This window comes from Coffea arabica, chromosome 8c (assembly GCF_036785885.1).
Source record: "Coffea arabica cultivar ET-39 chromosome 8c, Coffea Arabica ET-39 HiFi, whole genome shotgun sequence".
In the NCBI taxonomy this organism is placed as follows: domain Eukaryota; kingdom Viridiplantae; phylum Streptophyta; class Magnoliopsida; order Gentianales; family Rubiaceae; genus Coffea; species Coffea arabica.
This window is the reverse complement of record NC_092325.1, coordinates 30048673-30054551: the sequence shown is the minus strand read 5'-3', so window position 1 is coordinate 30054551 and position 5879 is coordinate 30048673. Positions and strand designations below refer to the sequence as shown.

At 37.0% G+C, this 5879-nt stretch overlaps 1 pseudogene; it reads right to left on the bottom strand.

Annotated features, from left to right (window-relative positions):
• Positions 1 to 2216: 2216 nt before the first annotated feature.
• Positions 2217 to 5445, bottom strand: LOC113705976 (protein ENHANCED DISEASE RESISTANCE 2-like; annotated as a pseudogene).
• Positions 5446 to 5879: the final 434 nt, after the last annotated feature.

Below are 5879 nucleotides of genomic sequence, written 5' to 3'. Positions count from 1 at the left end.
TCTACATTCTCTGTTCATGCAGCACTTTCCCTCGACATTTCTCTACTTTTCATTGCTCTCTTATTCACCATGTTAATCCAAATGGATATGTGATTTTATTAGTTTCAAATGGGTAGCTGAATAAAACCAATTAATTAGTGGCTATTAAATGGACAGATTTCGACTACCTATTTATAATTAATTCAATTAGACATAAATTCAAATTCATTAGTAAGCAAATGAATTTGAATTCGAAAACACAATAATTATATCAATGTTTTTGCAAAGCCATATCTATCCAGTGTTTCCTATTCTTTAATTTTCATTTATTAAAAATTTTGGAAACAAAATTGGTTACAGTAAAACAAACTGTCAACTATTTATTAAGCACTAATGTGAAAGTATTTTCAAGTACCTTTGTCTGCTTGACATTTAAACTAATTTTTTATCATAATTTTTTTATTATTACCACACCCATTCGGTGTGTCATAACCAGTGCTCATAATAATTGAAGTTTTAGCACCATAATACACTATGTCTAACGTTAATTGTTGAATGCAATAAAATCATGACTAACTATATACTTAATTGCAGTTTACCCCTTAAACTATAGTAATACACTTTTTCCTCCCTTGAATTATTGGCAAAAAAATTTTGGGGTTGCAGAAAGACATTCTCAATGTTCCGTAATTTTGGCCAATTAGGGACAATTGACGGGAAATGAAGAATTGATCAATTCTAACGATCAATTCTTCATTGACGTAATTTTGGCCGTTGGTTCTAACGATCAATTTTTCATTCCTGTCAATTGTCCTTAATTTGCCAAAATTACGGAACTTTGAGGATGCAATGTGTTTGGGGCGAAACTTTGAGGATGAAATTGGCCAACCACCCAAACTTTGAGGATGAGAAGTGTATTTTTTCCTATAAGATATTTAATCAAATGTTATTTCTTGTCTTAATTTTAGTTATGACTATACTACATATTTATTAAATAGACATATCTTTATAATTAAAGTTAATATTTGATATTTTAGGATGCCATATATTTAAATGGATGAAAATTATTTTGAACATAACATATTAAAATAATTTTGTTTGTCAATCATTTTGCCCCCCCCAAGGAAAAAATCTTGGCTTCATCACAGCCTAGGAGGAAATTAGGGCCTATTGCTAGCAAAAGATTGTGAAAATTTACCTTTATACCCTAATTATTTGGAAAAATCTAATGAACAAATTTTGCAAAAGAAACCTTGTTTCTTGCCAACAAATTAAGTAACTAATAAAATCACCTGTAATGTTACTTTAACATATTTAATTTCTATTAAATACAAATTCTACCTGTGATGATCCCACAAAGCTCTGAGTTGGGAGAAAGGGGATTCTCATCCAATGTGATTGTCAATAGACTGAAATCCAGGAGGAGGAGAAAAGGAATTAAAGCTTTGCCAAGTTTTCCATCAGAATTGACTCAGATCGGGGACCCCTTAGTTCGGAGACACATCGGCCTTGACGCTGTCCATGAATTTCCCACAGTAGCGACTGATCTTCCCAGCCTAATGTCTAATGTACATTGCGTACGTGGAAGCAGAGGAGGATGCGATACTATAACGACAGCACCAGATGGCCGCGCTAATTTTTATACTTATTATTAGTATTAATTATGTCAAAAAGATCATCATTGTGTCTAGAAACATAGTTGAGTTTGTTTAGAAGTTTGCAATGTTATTTGTTTCCATTTTAGTTTAAACTTTTGTAGTGTATAAATATGCATATCATTAGGGCTACTGTCGCTATTATAATCAAACTATTATTTTATAAACTAGGCGATGCGCGGGTGTTTGGTGCCTGTGGTTGAAGAAAGTTTTTTAGTTAGATAAATAATAATACATTGCGAGAATAGTACGTTGCGATAAATAATTAGAAACAGGTATGATTATAAGACAAACAACATAAGAGTCTTCCAATATTAGAATCAGGAAGTTCCCGAAAACAAATAATTAGATGCAGCAAGTTCCCAAAGGTGTACGAACAAAATATTTATGATAAGTACAACAACATTAGTAATATCTTCACCAATTTACCATGAACTAATTCTTGCCTCGCTATGACATCTGTAGATATATAAAATACAATCAAGTTCTAACAGGAATACCAACCATATAATGAATTCAAATTTAAAATGCAAGTCCACATGGAAAAACCGCCATCAAACTCTCAAAATTACCATATTAGAGTCATGTCTACAAACAAGAAGTACCATATTGGAGTCAGCTGACTCACAAAGCCAATTAATATTGTACCAAGCAACATTTTGCGAACAAAAGTTTATAGTTACCTTGCCCTTCCTCTTTGTGTCCACTTCTCTATCCAAAAGCATAATATCCTCATAGTCGTCATCCATGTCAACATCTATTACTTCAGGAAAAATTACCTACAAAGAATCCATTCACCACCATTAAGACATTTACAACAATATTTAAATAAAATGAATGGAAACCACGGTCGTCAAAATTAAAATTTGCATTAGAAAGCAAAAAAAGCAAGAAAAGGTGCTAAAATTTACTACCAAAGACCAAATGAACTGAAGAGCAACTGTCACCGAACAGAAATCCAGTTAATATGCAATTAATACCACCCTTCCCTTAATAAATTTTCTTTCCTGAGCAGAAAAGAGGCTGAAAAGGAGCTACCAAACCACTTTGATGCAGAAAATGTTTGATCAGTGAAGAATGTCAAAGCAAATAGTTCCATTTCCGCTGCAACATGACTTGAGATAAAATAATTTCTTCATAGCAAACATAGAAAAAACCCTGAACTGCAAAAGTGGTGAACTAAGAACTTCACTGTCTAATAACTGATTAACTCTTGAACTACAAAGGAAAAAGGAAAACCTGAAGTTTATCAATTGTTAAACTTCAACTGTTGAACCCCATAAATTCGATACTACCAAAAAGCAAAATAACCTAAAGAATGCAGAAGATGACCTTGCACCAACCACACCTTTCATGAACTCCTAATGGCAATCAAAATTATGAAAAAAGTTCCCAGAATCATGAATAAATTAGAGTTCAAAACTCACAATCACTATACCCTCCAACATTGCTATGAGTCTGTGATCATACCTTTAAGGCACTATACGAGGCTTCGAAAATTGAAATGGGATTATGCTTATTCAAAGTTCTGCAAAAGTTTCCATTTTCCTAAATTCCTAAAACAATTATTCCCAAGTACCAAGCAGTAGAAATGCAGCTTAAATTCGAAACAAAAATGGGCATCTTTACTCTTTCTTCACCAATTGAAAACCAAAAAAATGCAAATCACATTCGACAAATTAATTAAAACTCTTACACAGAAAAGAAAAAGGCCGAATACCAATCATGCTAGAATTTGCGATCAATCCAAAGTCTAAAAAGAACAGACAAATGATTGGTAATTTCAGAGTAGAGTTCATACACCAGTGGCTCATCTAGCTAACAGAAGTCGGACCTAAGCAATTGAATCCTAGAAGAGGAAACATCATGGCAGGTCACTGTAAAGGGAGGCGACGGGAAACTGAAGCTGAAAGGGAGTAACGGACCTACGTTCGTGGGGCATAAATGCAGATTAAAAGATGAGGAAGTGGGTTCCGACCAAACCATTAACAGCCATACCGGTTAGGCAACCATTGGAACGTTTCACTGTTTCAGGTACCGGACGATTTCAACGACACCCCCTCCCACATAGAAGCAACGTTTACTTGTCCGTTTAGAGGAATAATTGGGCCTAAGGGGTATTTCGGTAATTATATCAACACACAAGCATATATGGGATGTACAACAGGCAAAAATAATTGCACACTCATTACATATTCCATCAATACTGAGATGGCTCATTAATGAGAACTTTAAATGTATTAAAATGGGGTCATTTCAGTAAACATATCCAAATACATGTTTCGTGAAGTTGCACCTAAAGCTGTTAGGCTAATACACAATATTTAACATTCCCAAAAAGCCCCCACCCATGCGGTTGAAATTCAACCTACTCTTTGACCAAAAACTCAATCTTATATAGTATAAGGAAATAAACTCGCTTCTGTCTCTGGAAGTGTCCAGAGCCCAAATAGCGTACGCGGCCCAAATTTCAATTATTAGTGCCCTCGTCAGCCTGCACTTTACTTTTACTCCCTTTACTGTTACTATTACAACCGTTAGCGTGCCCACTGTGGAGCCCCCTCTTAAACGACTCCGCATTGCTAATATTCTCCTAGTAAGTAACTGACGACATCTCCATTGCCCCGAACAACTTCTCTGGCAACTCATCTTCCGAATGTGCCTCCACCAAAAACCCCATGTCAATCGTGATTGCCGTGACGTACCCCAATGCCAAGTGCAAAATCGTGCTCGCGATCGCCGAGATTCTGGTATCCACGTCGATTCGGGGGTAATTATCGCCGACAAAATAATTGCACCTGAGCGCTTTTCCCAGTAAACAGGCAGCATAATTCCCGACGGCGGCTTTTCACAATCCACGGCCCCTTGACTATCCCATTCACGATCTTCAACCGGCTGTTCCGGAAGTTATCGTCGCCGTGGACGAACCGGTAGAGGAGAGAGCCCGGTTGGAGGCCTTCGTCTTCCTTAGTGGCGAAGTAAAATACTGCACTGTGGTGGGTCCCTTCCGGGGACTTGGAGATTGACAACTACGAGGAAAGTTTTCAGACTCTTTCCTTGAAGATTGGAGCCCGGAGGATTTGAGTAAGTTCATGACTGGTTATCGGGTTCGGGCGAGGACATGGTCCAGCTTGGCGTTGGATCGGAGCCAATCGACGCCGGCAGGTTGGAGAAGCCAGGGGCCGGAGGGTACTTTTGTCCTTTTAGTCAAGTAGCTGGGTCCACGGAGAGAGAATAAATCACCTGGAGGTGAAGCCCAGCTGTTGGATCCAGTGTGGAGATATACGTGCTTTAAGGATCCGCCGTTGATGGCTTCTTGTGCGGCGGCAACGGTGGTGGAGCTCTAATGACTGTGTTGGTGATAATGGTGCTTTTGCTTCTGCTTTGCACAGGAGATTATTTAAAATATTTATTTGAAATAATTATAATAATTTTATATGATACGAAAGATAAAAAAGTATATTGAAATTTATGTTTACAATTAAGAAAAGTTATTTTTTTTTTCAAATCATTCCTATCCAAACAACTTCCAGCACTCCTAAATGGAATTTCAAAGTTTTCTTGAGCTAGAAATGAGAAACATTATTGTTGCCTCCTCTTCTTCTTCTGCTTCCACTCCTAAATGAACTTTTGATGTTTTCTTGAGCTTTAGGGGTGAAGATGTCCGAAAGAGCTTTGTCAACTTCCTCTACAGTGCTCTGCAACAAAAGGGAATTTACACCTTCAAAGACGATGAAAAGCTTGAAAGAGGAAGACCCATTTCACCTGCATTATGCCAAGCTATTAGAGAGTCAAGAATTGCAGTTACCATTTTCTCATAAAGCTATGCTACTTCTTCATGGTGTCTGGATGAGCTTGTAGAGATCATTGACTGCTGGTATTTTGCTATGTGGATCCATCTGTACCGATAAAAAAAGAAAGGCAGTTTTGGTAAAGCTTTTGTTAGACATGAAGATGAAGCAGAAGACAAGGAAAGGGTTCAAAAGTGGAGGGCAGCTCTTGCTGAAGCTTCTTCTATCTCTGGCTGGGATGTTCCCAAAACTGCCAATGGGTAAAGTCACTTGCTTGTTCTTCAAAAATTTGAACTAGCATCCCTTCTTTTTAGGCCAGTGGTTGGCTATTTGGTTATGATTTTTTAATTGTAATAAGGTGTTAGATTTTATTTTTTTTTGGTATGTTTTTCCTCTAGAACATCGATCCTTTTGTTGGCGAACTTTTTCTGGTCCACTCCTCTCTCAATTTGGT